This window comes from Cavia porcellus, unplaced genomic scaffold (genome assembly GCF_034190915.1).
Source record: "Cavia porcellus strain 051 isolate PalLab524CR breed Dunkin Hartley unplaced genomic scaffold, mCavPor4.1 scaffold_2, whole genome shotgun sequence".
Lineage (NCBI taxonomy): Eukaryota > Metazoa > Chordata > Mammalia > Rodentia > Caviidae > Cavia > Cavia porcellus.
The window spans coordinates 8,056,988-8,080,709 of NW_026947485.1; the positions used below are offsets into that span (position 1 = coordinate 8,056,988).

At 44.4% G+C, this 23,722-nt stretch overlaps 1 long non-coding RNA gene across 2 annotated transcripts; it reads right to left on the reverse strand.

The window, feature by feature from the left end:
- Positions 1-3,772: 3,772 nt before the first annotated feature.
- Positions 3,773-21,479, reverse strand: LOC134473455 (uncharacterized). Of its 2 annotated transcripts, XR_010043653.1 has the most exons (4): positions 20,606-21,479; positions 20,412-20,501; positions 7,215-9,767; positions 3,773-5,030 (listed from the first exon to the last, which is right to left on the reverse strand). It is a non-coding gene; the product is annotated as an uncharacterized LOC134473455 (long non-coding RNA). The 2 variants fall into 2 exon arrangements; XR_010043652.1 differs by lacking the exons at positions 3,773-5,030; positions 7,215-9,767 and adding an exon at positions 16,514-19,966.
- Positions 21,480-23,722: the final 2,243 nt, after the last annotated feature.

Genomic DNA, 23,722 nt, shown 5'->3' on the forward strand with positions numbered 1-23,722 from the left:
CTCGGTGACAGCCGAGTGTGCGGCTGGGAGCTGAGGCCGAGGCTCAGCCCTCTCCTCTCTGGGCTCCTCCGGTGCAGAAAGTGCACCCCGCGGGGTCCAGCCGCACAGCGAGGCTGACCTGACCTTGCTGGAGCCCTGCGAGCCGGCTTGTGCCCAGGGACGTCACCGTGGCTCTCAGTTTCATCCACTTATTAGTGTTCAGGGAGTTGGGTGTGCAGAAAGCGGCCAGAGGCACCGGCGGATGGCTTCACGCTCATGGTGACAGTGCTCTGTGCCACGCATGGCACAGCACGGCCACAGCAGGTTCTGTCCAGTAAAAACGCACGGTGCATCCTCATCCTCCTCCTTCACGGCCCCTCCCCGGAGCCAGAATGACCAGGAAGGGCCAGCGTGTTTCACCAGTGCGGGACACTGAGGCAGCCCACGCAGCACAACTAGAGACACCTATGAAAGAGGATTCCCGAGCTGCTTCAGAATGTGGAAGAGCCTGTTGGAAACGAGTACGTGTGTTCTGAGAGAGATTAACAGCAACGTGACTTGTATGGTCATCATTTTGTAAAAATCTGTAAACCTTCACTGTAGTTTTTGATCACACCTAGTATGCCTTCAGGGTGAAGATGTACTGTTGTTTAAGGACAGCCTTCTGTGCATGACAAGTGAACAAACAAAAAAACCTACATATTTGGGTAAATTTCACTAATATCAAATGTAAAAATATCTGTTCTATAATTGAGAAAACTGGCAATATACGTTTTCCCAGTTGCTAAGTTACTTATACTAATAGTTACCTTTAAAAATACACAGATATGCCATGAGATTTAAACACTTAGTCATTCTTGTAACTTTCTTCTTTTTTCAAGTTGTGGGTATTTCCGCCAACAGGGAAATACACAGGCAGGTGATATGGTATTTGGGCCACCATCTTCAAATGATCTGGCGTAAGAACATTTCAAAAAGGATTCAGAGGCCAAGAAACGTTTTAAGGGACTCAAATTCTGGATATGCATTTTCTGTTTGCATTCTTTGCAACTACTCTGCCGGGGGTCACACCTTTTCCAGCTCCTTTCACCAGCTCTTTCCCGCTGTCTCACATTTTAAAGAAGGAAGGCGCCCTGACCCTGATCTGATGTCTGTACCCAGGATAGAAGAACGTTTAGATCCCACCGGGGTGGGCAGAAACCCGGTACAGTGACGTAACAAATCCCTTTCCAGTTAGAAGCTTTCCTAGTTTGATTTCAATAAAATTGTAGGAAACTCTGATTCAACTAACAAATTATTAAAAATACATTTTGATACTACTTTTGTGCTAACATTCTTTGCATGATTCTGGCAGAATGCAAAAAATTGACAGCATTTCTTCTGATTCCATTTCCTTACTTATGCAGACAAAATTCTCAGTATTTCCAGAATAAGAAAAGCTAGTGGGATACAACTGAGGTGAACCACATCTCAACTTACCTGTAAATATATATACATATATATATATATATTTGGAACAGGGTCTTGCTATGTAGTTCAAGCTGACCTTAAATTTGCTTATATAGCCCAGGCTGGCCTCAAACTCATGGCAGACCTCCTGCCTCAGCTTCCAAGTACTGTGATTTTAGGCACACACTACCACACCTGGTGCATGCTGTTGTGTAATTTTTATTTGCAGATATTTGACCCAATTTTCATAAAACCAGGCGGTCCCCATCCAGCACATTAGAGAAACATTAAAAATAGTTTACTTTACTTTTTCTGTTTAATATAAATTATCAAAATGTATATTTTCATGTTGTTTTTACCAATGGATGCCAATAATTGAAATGATAATTCAATTTAGAATAATTTTTAAAAATAGTTTCATAGTCCCAGGAATTAAGCATATATAATTTTGAAAATTTATAATTTTATTATAAGATAATTGATTCAAAGACTTAGAAAAGAAATCAATAAACTGTAAGTGTTGGTGGAAGTGAAAAAGAAATATGAATTCAGGGGCAGAAAGGAAATATACAAAATTTTTGCTTACTAAAAGAGAGCTTGCTTGTACGCTGTTTGTTTGTTTGTTTGTTTGTTTTGTTTTAAATAGATGATGTGGCCAGATATTGTGGCACATGGTGTAAACCTAGCACTCAGGAGGCTGAGGCAGGAGGACCGCCGTGAGTTTGGGGCCAGCCTGGGATACAGTGTGTTCCAAGGGCAGCCTAAATTACAGAGCAAGGCCCTGTCTCAAAAAACAAAAAGATGATGTGAAATTTACACTCTATCAGATATATGTTTTAAATTCTATATGTTTTTTAAATGGTAATATTGACAGTATGCCACAAGTTACATCCTTTGCAACTATATTTTAACTTTGGATGAAAGATTTTAAACATCAGCTTAGTAATGGGCAAAAGAAGACAAAGCTTTATAAAATTCTTTTGGAAGCAGTTGCTAGTAAAGAGTTTGCAGAACACTGTTTTGGGAAACTCAGGCCAGAGATCAGGGCATAGAACAGACTAGGAAAGGAAAGGATTGGGGAACCGGGACAGGGCACCAGTGAGAAGACAGCTGATTTTTTCCAGACCTCAAGAATCTGAATCATATTCAGTTCACAGGCATGGAAACGAAGAGGCTGAAACCACAGCTACGAGGAAATAAGAATTATCGGCATCTGATCTGTTTCCTTCCATTTAGGCTTTCAGGATCATCAAAACTGAGTTTCCTAATGTTTTCCGTCTGTATGACATTGAGCTTTCCTTCTTTCCTTCCTCGCAAGTGGAGTTCAATGCAGGGCTTAGGAAACTGTAAAGGTCAAGGTCTTGGCCCAAAGAGCTTCCAGTCTGGCAGAGAATCTGCCTAAGTGGAGGACGATGCCAAGCTGTCCTGCGAGGCCCAGGTGCCCGGCCCCTCTGCCCATGGCAGCGCACTGGAGGAGGGCAGCGGATGCTGCTTCCCATGCTCCTGTGGAGCCTGCGTGTCACCTGACAGCCGACAGTCACAGGAGTGTGGCGCTCTGGACAGCAGAAATGAGGCCGAGGTGTCATTTCTGCAGCTTCCTCTGGCAAGCAGGGTTGGGAACGCTCCAGAGTTTTGGGTGCCAATGTAGCAGAGGCCCTGGTGCCTACTTCTTGTGGGTGCCAGGGACATTCATGTGGCATGGATCTGGGCTGAGACAGTGCCAGGATTCTGCATTTGGGACACTGTCTCTTTATATCACAGCTTTCTCATTACTCAACCATTTTTTTCTTTCCCTCCCCCCTACTTGCTTTTTCTATTGTCCTGTTTGTAAAATTTTTTATTTATTTTTGAGACATGGTCTCACTAGATAGCCTAGACTGGTCTTACACTTGTGAACCTTCTGCCTCAGCCTCCCGAGGGATGAGATAAGGGGCATACACCACCAAACCCAGCCTATTCCTGCATTTTCCTATCCTGGCACAAACAAGAACTATGTTGACTGGCATTCCTGGTAATCATCCTTGGAAGTTTGGAGCTTGTTTTCCCAACCTTTCCAACAATTTTGTAAATGCTGAATTAATACAAATGCTACTCAACGTATCATCAGGTTACAACTCAAAAAACCCACTGAGGTTGAAAATATCATTAAGTATAAAACGTGTTCAACACACCTCAGCCCCAGCACAGCACAGTTCAGCAACACGGTCTGTTGTGTCACTGTTTATCCTCAGGGCCACATGGTTGGCTCACAACTATGGTTTGCAGCCAGCATTGGAGGAAGTGTCGTATGCGGAAGTGACGTACGAAGTATTCCTTAGCCCAGAAAAAAGACCAAAATTCAAAATTTAAAGTATGATTTTTATTAAGTGCTGATGCTGTCGTGCCATGTTGGTATTGAAAGTCCTAAGTCAAACTGCAGTAAGTTGACATATCACTAAATCAGGGACCCTGAGGACTGAGAATGTAGTTTAGTGGTATGGTGCTTATCCAGCACTCCAGAGGCACTAGGTTCAACTCCCAGTATTACAAAGACAAAAGGCAAACAGAAATTCTGGGATCCAAGTATGAGGAATGCCACCACGTTGTGTGCATTACTGCTATTCCCCACTGTGTCCTTTGATTCTCAGAACTCATCTCTGGCAAAGCTTGTTCTGGTTGGTCCTGTCCTTTGAGGAAACAGAGTCTCTCCTGAACAGTGCTGGCAAGGGCTGCTCATGGAGGTATCTGTATGGCAGCTTCCTTAGTACTGAAACTTTGCATGCTCTGTGCTCTGATTTTCCCTCTGAACCCTGCTCATCCGCAGTGTCCTCCTCTCCTCCTGCATGGTGCATCTCTCTGTAGGTAGATAATTCCTCTTAGAGTACTGATTCTTTTAGTGGGCTTTAGATCCAGTGAGGGACTAATTTAAAAGGCTGACTCCTCAATGAAACCTTGATTCAGTAGGTCTGAGGCGTGGCTGGAAGGCATAGCCCCTTCTGACACCAGGGACGTTGGGCTACTCCTGGACAATGCTCTGATGTCAGTGCCTCAGCACTTTAGTGAGTAGGACAAGGAGTAGGTTCTAGATGCTTCCCACTTCCAGATACTGCAAGAAAGAGCAAAGAGAAAGACAGCCCTAGGTTGTGAGCCTGATGGCTTTAGTTGTGACTATAGCACTGGTTCATGCAGGGAAATTATGAAGGAAAACAGTTTGTGGGGGAAGATAATGAGCTCCATTTGAGGCCTGTTGGGTTTGATGTCCAAGAGGAAATGATATCCAGCGAGCAGTGAGTAAAGTGGACTCTATGACTCAGGTCTGGAGGTTGATTAGTGGGCTGGGTTCTCAGTTCAGACTCAGAGTATCGTTGCTGTGGCTAAATGATTTCTTTAATGTGGTTCAACCACAGTTGACTTGAGGAGGCCACCAATCCATTAGTGTCATTCCCAACACGATGGAGTTAAGTGTATTTTGTATTTTGCATTGTGTGATCTAAGGAGAAAAGTACAATCTACAGTAGAAAATTCAGCATCACAGGTTGCCTCTGAGAGATACTGAGGGCTCAGCTCATTCTCTTAAAGCTCTCTTCTCTTTCCCATCACCGTTCTCTGTCCTCCAGTGCACCCTGAAACACAAGGAAATTACACAAGGAGAAATTATGTACAAATTACACAAGGAAAAATTATGTATGATAAAGGGAAGAGAAGAGAATAAAAGCAAAGGCAAAGCATAATACCATAATTATTTCAGCTGTCCACCAACCAGTTCTGGTTAAATAATGATGTTCCTGGAGTGATCTCTCAGGTCATTGTATAACGATCCTCCAAGCTCTGTTGTTTCCAAAAGTTCTGTTTCTGCTGTCTCTAAACAACTCAAAGGCTTATGATCTCTCTTCAGATGAAATCTTATATAGAAAGAATATTTCATTACTATAACTGTTATATTTGATTGAATTTACATATATGTCATGCTTATTCTTAAGCTTTTTTTTTTATTCTTCTGATGGAATAAAAAAATTTTAACTAGTGGGCTGGGAATGTAGCTCAGCAGTAAGGGGCCTGCTTAGTATGAAGCCCTGAGTTTAATCTCCACCACTGAAAATAAAAGAAAAAGAAAATTGAGCTGGATTACATTAAATGGATGATGGTTATATGTAGGCAGGCAACTTCACTTTCAAATTTGTATTGGTTGTACGGTATTGATAAGATCCTGATATATTCAGAATGGTAGATGCAAATGGAACATTTTTTTAAAAATGTATTTTTTAGTCTTGGGATGCCATAGATAAAGAGACATGGTATGAGAACCTTCATTCTGAAATCTATGCCAAAAGGACTTAACCTTGTCATCAGTTATATTTATTGGATCCTTATCAAGTTCTGGACACCAAGATTATATTTTGAAAAACAACAGACACATAGAATTTACAGCCTGAATTCCATTAAATGTAGATAGACTTTAAGCAAGTGATTATAATTACAAATTGAAAGAAATTCTAAGTATGCTGGGAATGTATAACAGGAGACCTACTCTTGTATAAAAGTGGCCAAAGATGTTGATACCAAGCTATGAATGGTGGTCACCTGAAAGAAAGGGTGAAACAAAGTATTTTGGTAGGTGGGACAGTGTGTGCACAGGCACAGACATGGTCGAGGGACAAAGGCACTGAGTCAGGATGGTTTTTCCCTAGTGACACAGACACCACAGGGAGCTGAGCAAGAGGCTGCGTGCTGCAGGGTGTGTAAGCCCCACACTGGGGTGATTTGCTAAGTATCAGTCAATGTGCCTCTAGTCCTGGCTATGTACTCTTTGATGAGTTTTTATTGGTACAGTAGAGAAGCAAAGGCAGGGGAATTGGCCTTTGTTGTGGGCCCTGGAGGTCAGCAGAAGAGTGCAAGATCCCAGATAAAAAAGTGGGAGGCTTTTATTAGGTTTCATGGGGGTGGAATTTTAAGGGGTGGGCGGAATGACGTATGGACAGCTGATTAGGGGAGTGCATGCACACACACACACACACACACACACACATGCGCAAAAAGCCAGAAATTCAATTTGGGGCTTGGAAGAAGGAGGCGGAAGTCAGTATTGAAGGGACTTGCTGTTGCTCTAGGGCCGAGTACCATGTTGGGCAGGTGCCATGCTGGGTTTCATAGGGGCGGAACCCATCACTCTTCAGGTCTCTTCACTTGGGCTGCAGCAAGAAATAGTCCCCCAAGAGATGGAGATGGAATACTTAGAATTTTCAATCACCTGTTTAATGTCTACCTGCGTTTCATGGAATACAGGCATAAAGAAAGCCAAGAAGAGAAACTTCACAGCCACAGCCTTAAACCAGAGAAGCAGCAGGCTGACACTGGGAAAGTCAGGGGAGCTCATCTGCTGAGCAGAGAAAGAGTGCCGGCCTGTGGGGAGCGCAGAGTTGCTGTGTGTGGAGGTCTCGAGGGTTAGGACCTTATCATTCGGACCTCGTTTAGCCATTTAACCTTAGCTACCTCTTGGAGACCCTAAAACAGCAACATCAGGGGAGCAACATCAACAAACAGTTTTGGGGGAACTCGGTTTGGCACAGAGCCGTATCTTCTCAGGAAACAGCACCTGACTGGCTATGTAGATGAGCTAGAAGGGAGCGGAGACGTGGGCAGAAAAGAGAGCTACTGGCAAAGGTTGACATCACTGGAGGTGGAGAAGATTTGGGGGAGAACTATCTGAACTTAATGTTAAACATGTTTGCTTTGAAGAATCTGTAAGATATCAAAATGGAAATACAAGTAAATAGTTGGTTCTGTGGGCTTGGAGCAAGGAATCTCACCTGGGGTACAGACGTTAAGAATTCTCTTCCTGAAGGAGCTGTCTTCACCCGTTAACGATGCTGTGCCAGTGGGGTGCTGCAACGCTGGAGGATGTAGTCAGTGGAAATTTATGTCTCACAGATTTGGAGGCTGAAGACCCAAGAGCAAGGCCTCAACTCGAGGACTCACTATCTGCTGGGGCCCATTTCCTGGTTACAGGTGGAGTGAGGCTCTCCCTGCAACCACACACGGTGAAAGGCAGGGAGGCTCTCTGGTCCCACTTAGGAAGAATTCGTACTGTGAGTGCTGTGTCCTCAGGACCTGGTCACCTCCTGAAGGCCTCACCTCAAGGGCCGTGGCACTGGCAACTGGGCTTCAGTATAAGAACTTGGGGTAAACATGGATCTCTAGGGGATGGTCATGAAGCCACAGTGTGGGTGAGACTCTATTAGAATTATCTGGGTATATTGTTAAACCAACTCGACCTCAGCCGAAGAAAAATGCCTGATACTATTGTACTTTCAGAGGCAAGATGAGCATTTTGAAGACTTTAGAAATACACTGGTGAATTACTTTCTGGAGAGCGCACCAAAATTTACATTTTTACTTGCTGAGCATGAGAAAGCCCATATCAATGTAGCCTTTCCACACTGAATATTGTAAGTTTTAAAAATAGTACAAGTAGGAAAGTGATCTCATTGCAGTTCTGTCTTGCACAACTCTGGCTGTCGGTGTGGCCTTGGAACTTAGAAAATCACTCAGGACACACATGGTACCTTCTCCTCCTTCACATTTTAAAATAATGTCAGGGTCCTTTGGTTTTTGGTGAAGAAAACCTTTCCATTTTTACACACTTGTATTTTAACATTTATCCTTAGGGCCCTTTAACGCCCCATTGAGTTTTTTCATTGGTACCCATAGGAGGCGGCTCCAGCAGATGAAAGGACTCTTGGTGCATGTGACGCTGGCCTTGTCACATGGAGGAAGCTGCTGATCTTGTCCCACACAGAGTAACATGAATATGTGGCCTGGCACAGGCCATAGGCGGTCTGCATTTGTATGGAGTGTAAGGTAAAAACATGATACTGTCATTTTTGCTGGCCCGAGGCTGCCCTGTGACGTTTTAACATGATAGAGGCTCAGCAATGCTTCTTCTCAGTGTAGGACACAGGTGAATGGCTCTGCACACTGGATGTGACCTAACTGTGCATGGTCCTGTCACATGTGAAAGCCACTGATGACTGAACCAGAGGCTACAGGGAGCTCTGCTGTGTGTCACAATGGCTCATTCTTCTGGCAGCCTCCTTCAGTCAATGACATTAGGCAATTTGAAATTATGCTTTGTCAATGGAGGCTTCAGGGCACCTCCCTGGCCTGCAGTCTCTCTCGCTGGTTTATCGCCACTTCTGCCTCAGCACCCTGCCCTGAGCATCTCAACACAGCGGAGCTGGGCTTCCATCTGGCTGGCTGGCTGTGAAGGAAATGTTTCCCTGTCATAATCCAATTGCACTTCTTAAACATTCACCCTGGAGTTAGTGCATCATAGCTAGAGATGATTCCGGGCCCTGGCATAGCCAGAATATTTGCACAAAATGCTCAGGGGTATCCTAGTGAGGTCAAGGCTCTTCATACCTGAAGGACGCTGGATTTTACAATTTTTAAAATTTTTTTATTTTTTTGAGACCAGCTCTCATTAAGCAATTTAGACTGGCCTCAAGCTACTTTGTAACCTAGGCTGGTCTTGAACTTGTGGCATTCCTCCTGCCTGAGTCTTCTGAGTGCTGAGATTACAAGTGTGTGCCACCATGCCCAGATTTTACAATGTAATTTCACTGTGGATATCATGCTTTAGAGTCCTCTGGTTTCTCTTTGATGGAAAAAGAACAGAACGAGGTGGAATGAGCTTGAGTTGTGAGCACAGCCAGATGCAGCCAAGGCCCTGTGCATCGCTGCTGCCTAGTGGTGAGTCCGGGCTGGACCTGGGGCTGGGCGTGCGGCGGGCAGAAGTGCTTGCTGGGAAAGCCAGCCTGCTGTTTGTCTGCTGGCCGCTGACCCAGAGCAGCTCCACATTTCTCAGGACTGGTTCTCTCATCAGTGAAGTGGGGAAATACGTGCCCTGCAGAGGTTTCGTGAGAACGAGGAAGCACAAGATGCGAGCAGTCACTTAAATGTCACTTCCCTTCCCTTATTCACCAGGGGTGGCCGTGTGGCTTTGTGAAAGGGATTTTCAGCATAGGGCCAGGATGCAGAAGGTGAGTTCTTCATTAATGAGCAACCCAGTTCGTGGATAGCATTGGCTTAGCCACAAGGCTCGGGGAATTGTTTTATGGCTGTGAATTGTCCTTGGCATGGGGCCCCATCCAGCCCAGAGGAGCAGGAAGAGCTGTGGCGGCCAAATGTTCCAGCATGGTTAAGTGCTCCCAGTGCAAATTTGGTATCCAAGAATCAAGTAACTTCATTTGCATATTATGTGAGCCAACCAAGAGTCCCGATGAGGCCAGGTCTTCTGTCTGTCTTGTAAGTGTCTCCCCATTTCTTTTTAGGTTCTACGGTGATGAAAGGAGATGACAAGGCTGAAAGACAAAGAATGATGGTTTGGTGCTCCATGAAAACCCTCTGGCAGTTCTCTGCCTTCCTTTAGCGGGAGATTTTTCACAATTACAGCTACACCATAATTAGAACTTCCCCAAATCACAAATTAGATAGCAGCTGGCTGGGGTTCAGACCCCACTGATGCAGGGCAAGACGGAACAACTCAGCTTAGACATCGTGCACATTCAGTTACCAGAATCAGATCCCTGGTATCTTTGACTGAGATGCGGTCAGCTTAGTCACATTGCTGTGTGTACTTTAAAGAAAAAAAATTTCTTCTAAATTATTTTTAACTTCAGTCATTTATCAGTTCAGACTATGTCCCCATTCAACTTTCAAACCTTTTTAGCCTTTGTCAAAGTTGACAGATGTAATTACTTGAATGTATTTTCCTTTAAGAATTCTTTTGCCAGTGGAAGCTTCTTGGGTTCAACTAAATCGATGGTAAGGTCATGGAAGAGCCATGGGAGCATGGGAAGAACTCTGCCCTAGATTCTAGGGCTGTTACTGACCAGTTTTTTCACACTGGTTACATTAGATCAGTTTTCGAGTCCCCAGTTCCTTAATATTTGGACTTGAGCAAAATAATCTCCATGGTTCTCCTGAAAATTCAAGTTATAGGAACTTGCCTATTGTGTAAACCCAACCCCAAATTCCTATCCTGGAAATTCTGAATCCCTTATGGAATAGTTAGCGTGGGGTCAGAAATTTTCCAACTCTGCTTCTCATCATTTTTTCCTTCTGAAAACTGCCTTTGCTAACAGATTTTTAAATATTATGTTATAGAAACTAATTTTACATTAAATGCAAAGATATTTAGAGAAAAAAGTCTCAAATTAAAAGCATTCTTAAAATGTTCCATATGATAATGGGGTTATTCAATAAACTTGCAAAAATTTTCAACTAATTAAGTATTATGTTTTATAATATACCTCTATAAAGTCTATGGAGCTATGCCTTTTCTATTATATTTAAATTTATGTAAATTGACATTAGTAAGTAAATCTCAAATTACTTCTATTGTATCTTTCAGCATATGATTTAATTCTCAAATTTGTAGTCATATTACATTACAATTTCCTTATTTCCTTCTGATACATTTAAGAAAGTTGATGGCATTTCTCTACCACATTTTTTTGACACATAAGGTAACTTTTACTATTTTTAAGAAATTGACAACAGAAATTCTTCAAGAATTGATGATAAAAGTGATGGACACAATTTGACCACCACTATATGTTTTAAAAAATGAGGTTTAAGGGTTGGGGATTTAGCTCAGCGGCATAAAGCACCTGCCTTGCAAGCAGGCAGTCGTGAGTTCGATTCCCAGTACCGATAAAAAAAGAAAAAGACAAAAAAAAAAAAAATGAGGTTTGAGTGGAAAATCCAGAAAGCAAAAGTCTATTAATAATGACAGGAGGTGGGCGTATGACCAGGTTAGGTAGATGGTTGTGGCAGATATGTGAAATTGCTACAATTCTAAAGAACCACATCCCCAATTTTTGTCACCTTCTCAGCAAAAGGTGGTTTTGTGTTCGGAAAAAGATGTACTGAATGTCGAGCTGAGTTCATGAGGATGTATTCATTCGAGGGTAGGGGAAGATTTCAAAACTAAGAATGAGTATTATTTGTTTTAATCTGAATTTTAGAGAAGGAGATTAAATATTTTTTGCGAGCATTTACCGTCCCCAGGACCAGACATTCTCTCACTATTCACATGCAGGAAGTGATCAGGTGTCCCTGATTCTGTTTCTTTGAGTGCACCCCACGTTCTGTGTTCACGGTCACTGCCTAAACACCTGCTATTGTCCTTTCTTACCCAATGTCTGCATCAGCTTCCTAACTGGTCTGTTTGCAACCCTGAATCTCCACTCTGCCGACAAACTGACCGACCGCCTCTAACACAAATCTGATCGTGCCCTCTGCTGCTATATCACTTCCATGAGTGCACGTTGCCTTCAGAATAGAACTCCAGCCTTGAGTGTTCTTCATCTGCCTTCTCGCCGGCACCTTTCTGCTCTCCAACTTAACCTCTTGGTTATGCCGAGCCAGTTTCACTTCCACGAATCACCTTGTTTTCTCACCGCACCTCTGCAACTGCACATATCGCACTGCTTGCTTGGAATAACTTTCTTCATTTGTGCCAGGAGAAACTCTGACTCATCCTTGAAGCCTCTGCCACTGTCTCCTTTCTTCATTTGGACTCATTTCTGCATCCTGATGTGCCTGGAGCTGCTCTCAGGCTGCGCCAGGAAGACTCCGTAGCCATCGCTTGCTTTCTTCTATCCTGAAAGGTGCATCATTGTCCTCTGATGCAGTCGTCTGTCTTTCTCTGCACTGAGATGTCCCAGACGGAAGACTACCCTTTCCTCACCTTCTCCTCACTGGACTCCACATAATGCCTGACACATGATGGGCATCCTCCAAATGTACAGAGGCACATAATCACTCTGTAAATAGTCTGGGGAGGAAAAGTTTAGCATGGAGTAACTTTAAACTGGGATTAGTTATGACAGATGTTGGTTAAAATGGTTTGTAATATATGGAAGCTGCTTTGACCTGCAGCAAGAAGGCCTAAAGCTGTACATGAGGAAAGAAATTCACAGGAAACACTGTTGACCAAAAAGAACCACATTAAAACAACCATCTTTCCTAGTGCTTTTAAGTTAAGTTTTACAGAGAAAGAAAACCTTCCCCCCAGATCATTTCCTTTATTTCTACCTGTTTGTGATCTGTCCCATTTGCATCCCTCGCGGGGGGCTGGTCCACGTGCACGCCGCATCTTACTTCCTTCTTTCAGCCCTGCCCCTCGTGCTGTCTGTCTCTGGGTCACCTTTCTCTTTGAGAAAAATTTATTGCTCTTCTTCCTGTTATCTACCCTTTATTTTGTTCTTTATTTATATTTGAGCTTCTCATATAAAAGAAACCGTGTGATATTTAAGCTTATGTGTCTCATTTAGTTCACTTAATATTATGGTCTAAGGTGCATCCACTTCTCCACAATGACTGTTTACCCTGGTTTATGGCAGAGCAGTACACTACACTCCCTTGTATAGTGTTTTCTTATCTGCTTCATCTGCTGATGGACATATAGGCTGCTTCCAAGATTTAACTATTATGAATTGTGCTGCTGTAAACATTGGTATTCATGGATCACTGTAATACAACATCTTTAACTCTTCTGGGAACATACTTAGGAGGGGAATAGCTGGGATGACTGGAATTTCTAGTTTCAGTGTTTTGAGGAATCTCCACTGATTCCCATAGTGGTTGTACTAGTTTACAGGTCATAGTTATCACCGGCATCTTAAAATCTTTGGAACCTTATCAATCATATTCAAAACAAAAGAGATTACAAGTGTTTATGCTGCTTCAACACTTTCTGTAGGTTTTTTTTTTCAGAAATTTAATTTTTATTTTCACAGTATGCTTCTGGGAACAATCTAAGTTCCCAGTGACTTTATTTTCATAGGAAGAAATAGCTGGCAAAGCAAAATAGCTTTCCGTAAATGTGGGCACCCAGAAACAGCCTCTGATTCTGTGAGCTTAATTTTCCCATGAGCCCCAGTAGTAAGGCTAAAGCAAGATTGAGAGAAGCTCAGTGTTGGTCCATGCGAATCTGTCTTCCCCTCTCAAAGTCTAGTGGCCGTCTGGTTCTATTTGCAGAGGTGGCAGAGGGGAGGGGTGTTCGGTTCCTGCTCTCATCTCGGTTGTTTCTCAAAGGCTTTTTCAATACAAATGTGAGAAAATGAAGTTGGCTGCTACAGACATCTGAAATTCTGCCCCCGAGTGTGGTAGCACACAGCTCTCTCCCAGAACCAACCGATTGATTCTGTTACTGAAGTTTCAGAGCGTGTTTCATGCCCGTGGTGAGTGCATGTAATGAGTTCTAAACAAATGAAAACATTGTACAAAGTTCTGTGTCTGTAACAGTATATTAAATAATACAGGTAAAAGTAAACGATTTTTACTTTTAGGAAATCTGATTGCTAAGCAAATCCCATGGTTGTAAGTCCCAGGGCAAACGATCATGGCTTTGAGGTGTGCAAAAATGAAAAGCTGTCTGAGCTACCCAGGCACACAGCCTTGAGCGTAACAGTGGAAATGAGGCAGAAAAATGCATTCCAAGTGGGAACAGCGACTGTGTCTGGGCTGCAAGATGACCAACGATTTAAGGTTTTTTTTTCCTTTCATGTCATTTTTCTACATTTTCTGTATGGAACATGCACATGTTTATTATCACAATGTGAACTGTTTTTAGAATGACATTTGAAACTTTCTCCTTCACGATATTGCTCCTGGGACAGCAGAGCTTTGTGTACGTGTGTGCACGTGTGTGTCTGTGTTCGGTGCGAGGGCAGCGAGCGGGCCAATGAGGCAGTGGTGTCTTGGGAAGAAGATGGGTGCAGGAAGGCGGGCAAGCAGCATAGGTGGAAGAAGGTGTTTAATGCGGAAAGGGGACATCGTCGCCAGCTGTTACTCCCAGCTGACTTTTGGAATAGGAATATGGCTCAATAATTAATCCCCCTCAAAGCCAGATATCTAGATTTTTATTTGAAAGTTTCATGCAGGACTGAAGATCAAACCCAGGGCCTTAAGCATGCTATACCATTGAGCTACATCCCCAGCTCTCTTAAAAAATTTTGTTTTTTAAATTTTAAGACACGGTCTTGTTAAATCTTCCAGTCCATCTTGAATTTTCAGTCCTCCTGCCTCAGCCCAAGTTGCTGGAATTACAAGTGAGCACCACTGTGCTGGGCTTAATTTGAAAAAGTTTAGTATTGCAAACAAATGATTCTTTCCAAGATGTCTATAGGCCAGATGTAACTTATGGACGGTGCATTTGAACTTCTGCTTAGGTGTTTTGGTTTATAATTTGATAAGCATCCCTGAGCACACATGACACTGAGGTGCACAAGAGTATCAGTTTGTGCATCACTTGGACAGAGGCTTCTTGTTGTCCAGAGCTGTGCAGAGTGAGGCTCCCAGAGCTCAGGTCTCGGCCCTCCTCTTTGCATTACTGATGGGGAAGAACTCCTTTCTCTTTCCCTGTGTGTGTGTGTGTGTGTGTGTGTGTGTGTGTGTGTGTGTGTGTGGCGGGGGGAGTTTTGAACCCAAGGTCCTATGCATGCTAAGCAAATAAGTACTTTCCCACTGAGCCACTCCTCAGCACCCACAATCAACAACCTAGGGCACCCGAGTAACCCAAACCTATATGGGCTTGCAGGATGGCGAGGCACACGCAGGAGAGCATGCAGGGTGAGGTGCGTGGCTCCATGGCAGGCAGATTAGAGACCTGGGACCAGGAATGTGGAGGAGCCTCAGCACTAGGGGTCAGAGTGGCGCTGGCCAGCTTGGGAGCCTCAGGGACGAGCCTGGGTCCTAGGAGCTGCTGTGAGCTGCTTGCCTGTGGGAAGGGGAAGAGGGGTGCATCCCCGGGCCTGGCGTGGTGCTAACTTAGCCCCGTCCCCACTTCTGTGTCTTTTCCTTCCTCTTTCCTCCTCCTTCTTCCCCTTCTTTCTCCCTACCTTTGGACAGGGAGGATGCAGGCACGGAGATGCTGACTGCTCTAAGCTTTCCACGAGCACACTCGCTTTCTAAGGTGCTTTTGGGGCTGAACAGAGGTTTGCCTAACTCAGCCTCCCCTTGGCACTGACCGCCCCGCGCCCATGCTCTGCTCCCACCTCTCCCTGCAGGCACTTCCTCCACCACCCAACGCTGGGACCCAAGGTATTTGGCAGCACGATGGGAGATGCTGAAGTCCAGACCAAAAGATAATTCAAATTATTGGTGCAGGGGCCGAGCGGGGGAATCATACTGATTGGGTGACAAGGTGTTCAGCTATGCAGGAAGTTTTCAGTTCTCTTGAGCGAATCAAAGCAGGAGTTCTAACTGAGTGGTCAACTGGTGATTCATCAGCACCGCGGTTTTGATGATACTGTTCTGCGTGATTTTACTCAGGCAGCTCTGAAGGTGTTTAAGGCACCGCTGGACACTGGTGAGATACAACTTCTCCACGTTCCATCTGCTCATTGGTGTGAATATTTTTAAAAAGGGAATAAAGTGGGAGCCTAATTGTAACAATAATTAATATTAACTGATAGATACCTAAGCTGTTTGAAAAAGACCCTGCTCTCTCATTATAAGATGCATTTAAAATGATTTTTTTTTTAAACTGGGGATTGAACCCGAGGCTTTAACACTGAGCTATATTCCCCAGCCTCCTCCTCCTCCTTCTTTTAAGTTACTTTTTAAAAAAATTTTGAGCCCAGTCTTACTGTCTCTGAGTTACCCGGGCTGGGCTTGATGTGATCCTCCTGTCTTAGTCACCAGAGTGCTGGGATTAAGGAGCTGTACAACCATGCCTGGAAAAATCCTAATCTTATGTACATTCATCTAAATAGGCTGTGTATGCTGGTTGATCAATTTTGTTCCTATAATGATGTAATAACAGCTGCATGTGAAAAGAAAATCCATCACATTATAGAATCAGAAAATCAGTTAATGTGCATATCTTAATGCAAAGAATCTTGATAGAGTGATCAATAACGTATTTTCAAGGACCAACGTACAGCATAACAGGATATCATTTTTCTGGGAAAGTGGTATGGACATAGGAGTTCAAGGAAAAAAAGGAAATGATGTCAAATTTCTGACCATAAAGAGTTTTAAAAAATATTTTTAAAAAATGAATGATGGTGTGCTATTTCTATGGTGCTGGCATTCTCTTGATTATGGTTAAGAGTGCTCTAATAGTTTAATTTTAAGTGTCAAAAGTTGTAGCAAACCAGAAAACAAACGCATCCTTTGCCACTGAGAAACTCATGATATAAAAGTTTCAGCGCACGTGTGTGAAGGAACACCAAGTGTTTCAAATTATTTTGGTGGATTGGGCCGCAATCGCAATCTGCTTTGCGTTTTCTTTCAGATTGCGTTTTCTTTCCCGGATGGCAGAGCCTCCTCCCTCAGAATCCTCCTGACCTCGCATGTCAATGCCGCAGATCGAGCTAGAGAACACTGCAAGCAAATCCCAGAAACTGGAGATGCTTCAGTGCAAGGAGAATACAGACCCTATGGAGCCTCAAATAGTTTCTAAAGGCAGAGGGTGCTGGAAAAAAAATCCCACACCGGCACAGGCCTCCCCTGAGTCTAGATTTACATCTCCTGCTGTGCGTTCGGGTCCACTTGGGGTGTGGGCAGGCAGATCGCCACAGCCGGCCACTGTCAGGGTGACACTGGGATGCCCTTCGCTGCCCCCTGAACTGGCTTGCTTCTCAGTGACCCCCTTGTTGCTCCAGGGCTCCGTGCTGCCGCCCCAGGAATTGGGGAAGAAGAAAAGAAAGGAGGAAACAGACACTTCCCCCTGTTTTTAAAAAATTCTGCCCCTAGGGATCTCTTTTATTGCTCCTCAAGCAAGAACTAGGAGACTTCGTTCACCCGGAGGGTTCTTTGTCTTTTTCTGGTTCTGGCTACAGGTTCCAGGTGGCCAGGGGCCCACAAGGAAAGGAACCCGGAGACTCCAGGGTTAGACGTCATTCCGTCACCTGCTTGCTGCTGGTTCACTTGCTTGCCTTTAAGTATCAACACCATCACCATCCTCATGGTCACCGTCATCACCACCACCACCACCACCATCATCGTCACCCCTGTTTGTGCTGTGGATGAACTTGTCTTTTTTTTGTGCTAGAGATCAAATCCTCCCCATTTTTAGAGCACTCAAATCGCCGCTTCCTGTATCAGGTCCATTTTCCATCCACACTCGTGGGGAAGACAGGGTGGCGCCTGTTTATCTATAACCAGAGTCTCTGTAATCTGCGTCTTCACATCCTGTCACGGGTGGCGCATGTTCCATGGGAAGGGTGGCCTGGCCAGTGGGTGCGCACGCCCTGGCCTGGCCCTCTGCTCCGTAGTCAGGCGCAGGGCGCAACAGTGCTATCTTTGTGCACCTTGTGCAATAGAGCTCTGGGATGTTCTCATCTTGCAAAACTGAAACTGTTCTCGATGAGCAACTTCCCTTTGGCCCCTGGTGATCACCCTAGCACACTCTTGGTTAGGTGTTCTGGTCCTTCTCAGTGTCTCCTTATTATGAATTACAGTGACCATGTAGTTACCAAGCATTTAGAAAAATCTCTTTTAGGTGGAGCCTAGACTTTCAAAGTGAATTGAGAATGAGGCTCCTTTTTGCTACTAGACTCTCTGGAATTACAAGCTTTAAATTATAAGCAAGATCAAATGGCTCTATCTCTGCAATAGTTTTAATGTAGGGACAAATGTTGAACTCGGTCTCTAGGAGGTTAGACCATGCTGGGCTTCTAGCACTATCATTGGAAGGTGTGTGCTGGGGCATAGTGGGTGTGACCCAGGAAGATGCTATCCGCACAGTATCTTCTCTCTGAGTCCTGGAGGGGAGCCTCTCTCTCTCCTAGCTGGTCTAGCAGGATGCTGTGATGTTGGGAGACCTTCTCGAGGCCATCAGCATATGCCCTGCCTTTGCCTCCTAGGAATGAGAGTGAGCCTCTGCTGCCCCTGGAGTGGAACCCTGGTCTTCTAACCCACAGAGTTGGCAGAGGACAGGAGGTGGCAAAAAATTTGATTTTGTTCTGTTGTACATCACCGAGTCTGCATTCTCAAGGTAAAGACTTACTTATTAGAGAAAAAAGAAGTAGATTTTAGTTCCAACCGAGGCAGTAGGAAATGACTGATTTTCTTTTCTTTTTGGTACCGGGGACTGAACTCATAACCTTGCACTTGCCAGACAGGTGCTTGTGCCGCTGAGCTAAATCCCCAGCCCCTGACTTCCTTTTGTCAGGAATAATCTCTGTCTGTAATTAGATTTCTCTCTAAAGAGATAGTATCAAGTTGCTTTCCCACTAAAATTATATGAGGATGCCTGCCTTAGTATCCTGTTAGCAATCACTCTTATTCTTAATATTCTTAATATTAATTTGATAATGAAAGGTCGTTGGCCAGTGAGGTGGAACTCTTTCCTACACCTTCTAAGCCTGTTCTTGCCTCCTCTGTGAATTGCCATTCCTGTTCACTGCCTATTTTCCCGCATGCTTTTCAGAGTTTATGTTTTAAATGTTTAACATTTCATACTGATCATTCAGAAAAGCCAGCCATAGAAGTTAACAGAAGCATAACGAAACTCTCTTCTCCTGTCCTGATACCGTATTACTCCATTGTCTGTCTGGGTTACCTAGGAGGACAGTGGCAAAGGTCACCTTAAACACCAGCCTCTGCTGTTAGGGTTTCGATCTGAACTGGCCTGCAAACCCTGCTGGGCTTGGACAGTGCCTGGACTTTAGGGCCTCGGTAGCTGGCTTGCTGTTAAGATGTGGTCACTGCTCCTTTGCCTCCTGCTGCTTCCTGTCCACCTTGAGGCGAGCAACTTCCCCTCCCCCCTATGCCTGTTTCTTTTAGAAACCCGAAGCTGCAAGCTGAGCCTTAAGTATCCTTTAAGTTTCAGGTGTCCTGTCAGGTTTCGTGTTTCAGTGATGAGAAACATGTCTACCGACACCCCAAAGTCTACATTGAGATAATGACCCAAGTTTCCTTCTTTCAGCTTTTTAAACAAATCAGTTACAGGTGTTTGTCTTTCTGCCCTGCCCACTGTCTGGTGGAGGGGACATAGGACAGGAGGAGGCCAGGAGATCGAGTGGGGCATACAGGGGAGCAGACCAAAGGACCATAGTGAGCTACATGGGAAACCACCCAGGGACTCAGAATAAACCTCTGTGTTTTGTTCTCTCCAATGTTAGATGGGGACGGCAGTGTTTACCATAAGACCATTAGTCCCATGCTGGTATCTTTCCATAGTCAATGCTCTCTACCTTTGGTCTGGATAATTCCCATATGGGAAAAACTTTTCCCTCCAGTTATATCCAGAAAAGAGCATGCATCAGAACTATACAAAAAGCCGGACTAGGAAGTGGGGGGCCGGTTCTGCTCTGGCACCAGCTGGATAGGTGGACGGCTTCGGTTGGCCTCCTGCCCTTCCGAATACTGAGCTTCTTCATTTGCAAATTCAAAATGGTGGCATGAATGGGTCAGTGGGGGTTCCAGTGAGGTCAAAGTAGTCCAAGAGCTCGGCAAGCAGTAAAGCACTCTGGATTAGCACAGAGCTGAAGTCCACAACTCTTTCCAGAATCAGCATTTAACCTGACTTCGTTGCCTATGTCTTAAAAAAAAAATCATTAGTTTGTCCTTTTAATTGTTAGCAGATAAGCGGAGACTTTGGTCTCCTAGACGTAGAAAAGACGATTATAAATCCCGGTGTGACTCAGGTTTCCTTTGCTCTCTAGACTTACTTTCATTTTTGTTTTAATTATAGCATTGAAAGAGAGGAAGGCTTACAATTACGCTTTCAGAACTAGTCATTATTCAGTGACTGCATCTCAAAACTATTGCTCATGTCTTTAAAATAAATTATCAGGTCCTTTTATTGTTACTCACCTTGGCCTAAATATAAATTTATTAACATAATGATTTTGAGGTTTTTTAAAAAAACATTTCCTTAAAGCTGTAATACTTTAGAAGAAGTATTTAGCTACGCAAAATGTTCAAATGGCTTATTTTTAAAATTCTGTGTGGCTAAAGATAAATGTGAATACACATAGAATTACCTCTGTGAAAGAACTGAGAATTCTGTACTTCTTTCTCTGCTCCATGTGCACTCTCTTCTCTCTCTTTCTATTCTGCTTTGGTAGGATATACTAGAAAAGAAAGAAAAGTAGCTGTTTGAAAACAGATAAAGCTGTCGAAGAAGCCGGGTCCAAATCTCCGCTGTTTTTGGCTGGTACCAACAGAGGCCTCCTACCTGCTTTAGCACATGCTTATCAGCAGCCTCGCTCTCAGGATGAGGTGCCGGGATCCTGCCTTTGTAAAGGGCTTAGCACCTTGCAGAGCTTGGACTCCAGGCTAGCGACAGCCATCTGAGCATGGCCATCCGCTTCTCTTTCAACGAAAGACCCGATATTGGCCAGGACTGCTCTAAAAAGGCTTTTTCTATACCAGCAAAAATTTGGATAGTTACAGAAAGAAGTGGAAACATTCAAATCAGCCTTGATGGTCAGTTCAGAGTTGACCATTAACACTCTAATACGTTTTTTAACTCTTTCTTGACATGGAAATGGACACATTGGTGACCTTTGTGTTGTCTTACAGCATCAAGGGCTCATTTCTGTCTGTTTTTGTACCTGCTGCCCTGTGTGTAAATGCGATCCCTCAGTCTGTGGGCTCTCAGGGCTGTAGAATCTGCCCTCTGTTTCCCTGAGTGATAAAAGCACTTGCAGCTCTTGTTCTCGGCCCTCCTGCTGCTGCTGGGCGCTCGGACCTTGGAGCCGCAGCAGATGCATCCTCTCCGGACCTGGATTCGGGAGCTGATGACTCAAGGCCGCAGGATGACCCAGAGCCTGCCCTGGCCAGGGCACAGCAGCGGTGGCAGCTGCATCCGGCTTCCGGGCAGGACAGGCAGCTGTTCCGCGAGGCCCGCGCCGAGGACTCAGCAGTGCTGCTCGGAGCCTGGCAGCTGGGCGGCGACCTCGGGCGGCTCCGAGGAATGCGTCGGGTGCGGCCCTGCCGGCCGCTTCCCTTCCCACCTTTGCCTCTTAAATTAGCTTCAGAGTTGACCTCATGCGCTGGCAGCAAATGCCAAGGCCATTAGCAGTCACTGGCTCTGCGTGCTTTCCCCGCCCCCGGTGAGGCTGAATGCCTTCTGTGTATTCCCTGTGACAGCAGCCCCTGAGGCCGGGACTGGTACTGCCCCTGTTTTACAGATGCCAAGACTGAGCTGGGAAAGATGAGGCTGTTCCGCCTGGGCCACCTAACTAAGAGGTGGTTCTGAAAGTCAAACCGAGTCAGTCTGACCTTGTTCTCAAGCGCCCTAATAAGCCCAATTTTTTTCATGTAATGAAATTTTCATCAACATTTCTGTGTCTTTAAGTATTCACTCACATATTTAAAAGCAGTAAGGATGACTCATGATTTATTTAACCAACTCCCTGCTGTGAGACATTAAACATATCCTGTTATCTAAACTTTTTCTTAATATCCATGGCAGTTCCTTGCAATAAAGTCCTTAATCCATTAGAATGCTTGGTTAAATTACCTTCCCCAGCATCTTCTCTGACTTCCATACCCAGCAGTGTAGGCGAGTATTCTGAGTCCTGGAATTCTTGTTAACATTAAATATCATTACATTCTTTTCATTGATAAAAAATGATAGATTGAGCTGGGGATTTAGCTCAGTGGCTTAAGCACTTGCATGGTAAATGCAAGGTCATGAGTTCTTTCTCTGAAACCAAAGTAAATAAATAAATCTTTCTATTAAATTTGAAATCCTTTAAACATTTAAATATATGTTGTTTGGTTACTTGTCCAAGATCTTTTAATAAATCATCTTCTTTATCATGAAGTTGAAACCAGTTCAAGACTCTTCTTGCCCTGACCCTGACTACCCTAATTTTCTTACAAGTCCTAAAGGTTAGCTTTAGGCACTCCTAGGAATTCTTTGACCTAGACTGAGCTATTTTTTGGAGGCCCAACAATGGCAGACGATGGACAGTTTCAGATGGTGAAATTTGATAAACCTGAAAGCCTTTGTTTTCACACTGCATCTTGTTTACAGGTGTACCTGCCTGCCTCTGCTTGGCGGAATCCTGCTAGGGGGTTAAGACACTGAGCTCATAGCACAGATCTTCCCTGCAGTCCCCCGCCACTCCTCCTCGGGGTCTGCGGCCTGCCTGTCTTCTTCCCTCCCTCTCTTGCCGCTCTGTCCCATCACAGCTGTGGAGTGGGCTCTGGGCATTGCGGCTGGACAGTAAGCTTGCACTTCTGGGCAGAGCCAAGCCCTCGGTGCTGGCAGAGCCTCATCTTTCCCTGTTGGAAGCTGCAGGGATCAGCAGAGTTTTCGGTTCAGCACATTCACAAGAAAGAGCTGTTGAATTGAAGGATCAGAGACTTCTGGAGACCAGGAAGTGCCGCACAATACTTGCGGTTTCCATCCACGGTAAACACGAGTGGGCGGTCCTACCCTTCGAGTGTCTTCTAATTTGGGTTGTGTTTTGTTTAGATTTGCCCCTCCTTATTTTGAATCCCCATCACTCTAGTTTATCTTTTCCCGTATTTTTAGATGTGGTGATGGGATTGCAATATAATGACATCATTTTATTCCATGGTACAATTTGCAAGAATGAAGCCACACAGCTCTCTAACTTGTTAAGTAAGTAGTCAGTGTACTTTTGAAGGGGATAAACTGTACTTCTCCTATTTTAACAGTATTTACTTTCTCTCTTAGGTGGACTTTCAAAAACTTAGTGGCTTCCAGGAAACACTATGCTACAGATAGACAGAGTTATAATATTATAACATGCCACAGAAAGCGTTGATAATACAATGTTTTGAAAATATATCAACCGATTTTTTTTCTGATAAAATCTTCTACTGATAAAAAAGATTGCTGTGATATCTGAAGTGTCCGTGGACCATGGCACTGTGAGGAAGTGCTGGCCCTTTAAGGGGCGGGGCCTAGTGGAAAGCAGGTTAGGGGCGTGGTCTTAAAGGGGCCAGGGGATCTGACCCCTTTTTCCCTTTTGCTGCTAGGCTACTGGGAGGCCCACAGCAGACCCAACTCACTGTAGGGCTCAAACCCAGGACCTTTACACTAAGTTACACCCTCAGCATCACCCTTTTATTTACCTATTTTTATTTTCAGACAGAATCTCACTGTCTTGGTTACTTTTCTCTCATTGCTGAGACAAAACACCCAACACCCAAAACCAAGGAAAGAAAAGTTTATTTAGCTGACTGTCTGTGGAGGTTTCAGTCCATAATCAGCTGGCTCCAACGCAGGGTGACATGGCACTGGGGCAACACTTAAAGGTAGCAGCCTGCAAAAGCAGCCAGAGCAAAACGGGAGAGCAAGCCTCTTTTCTTC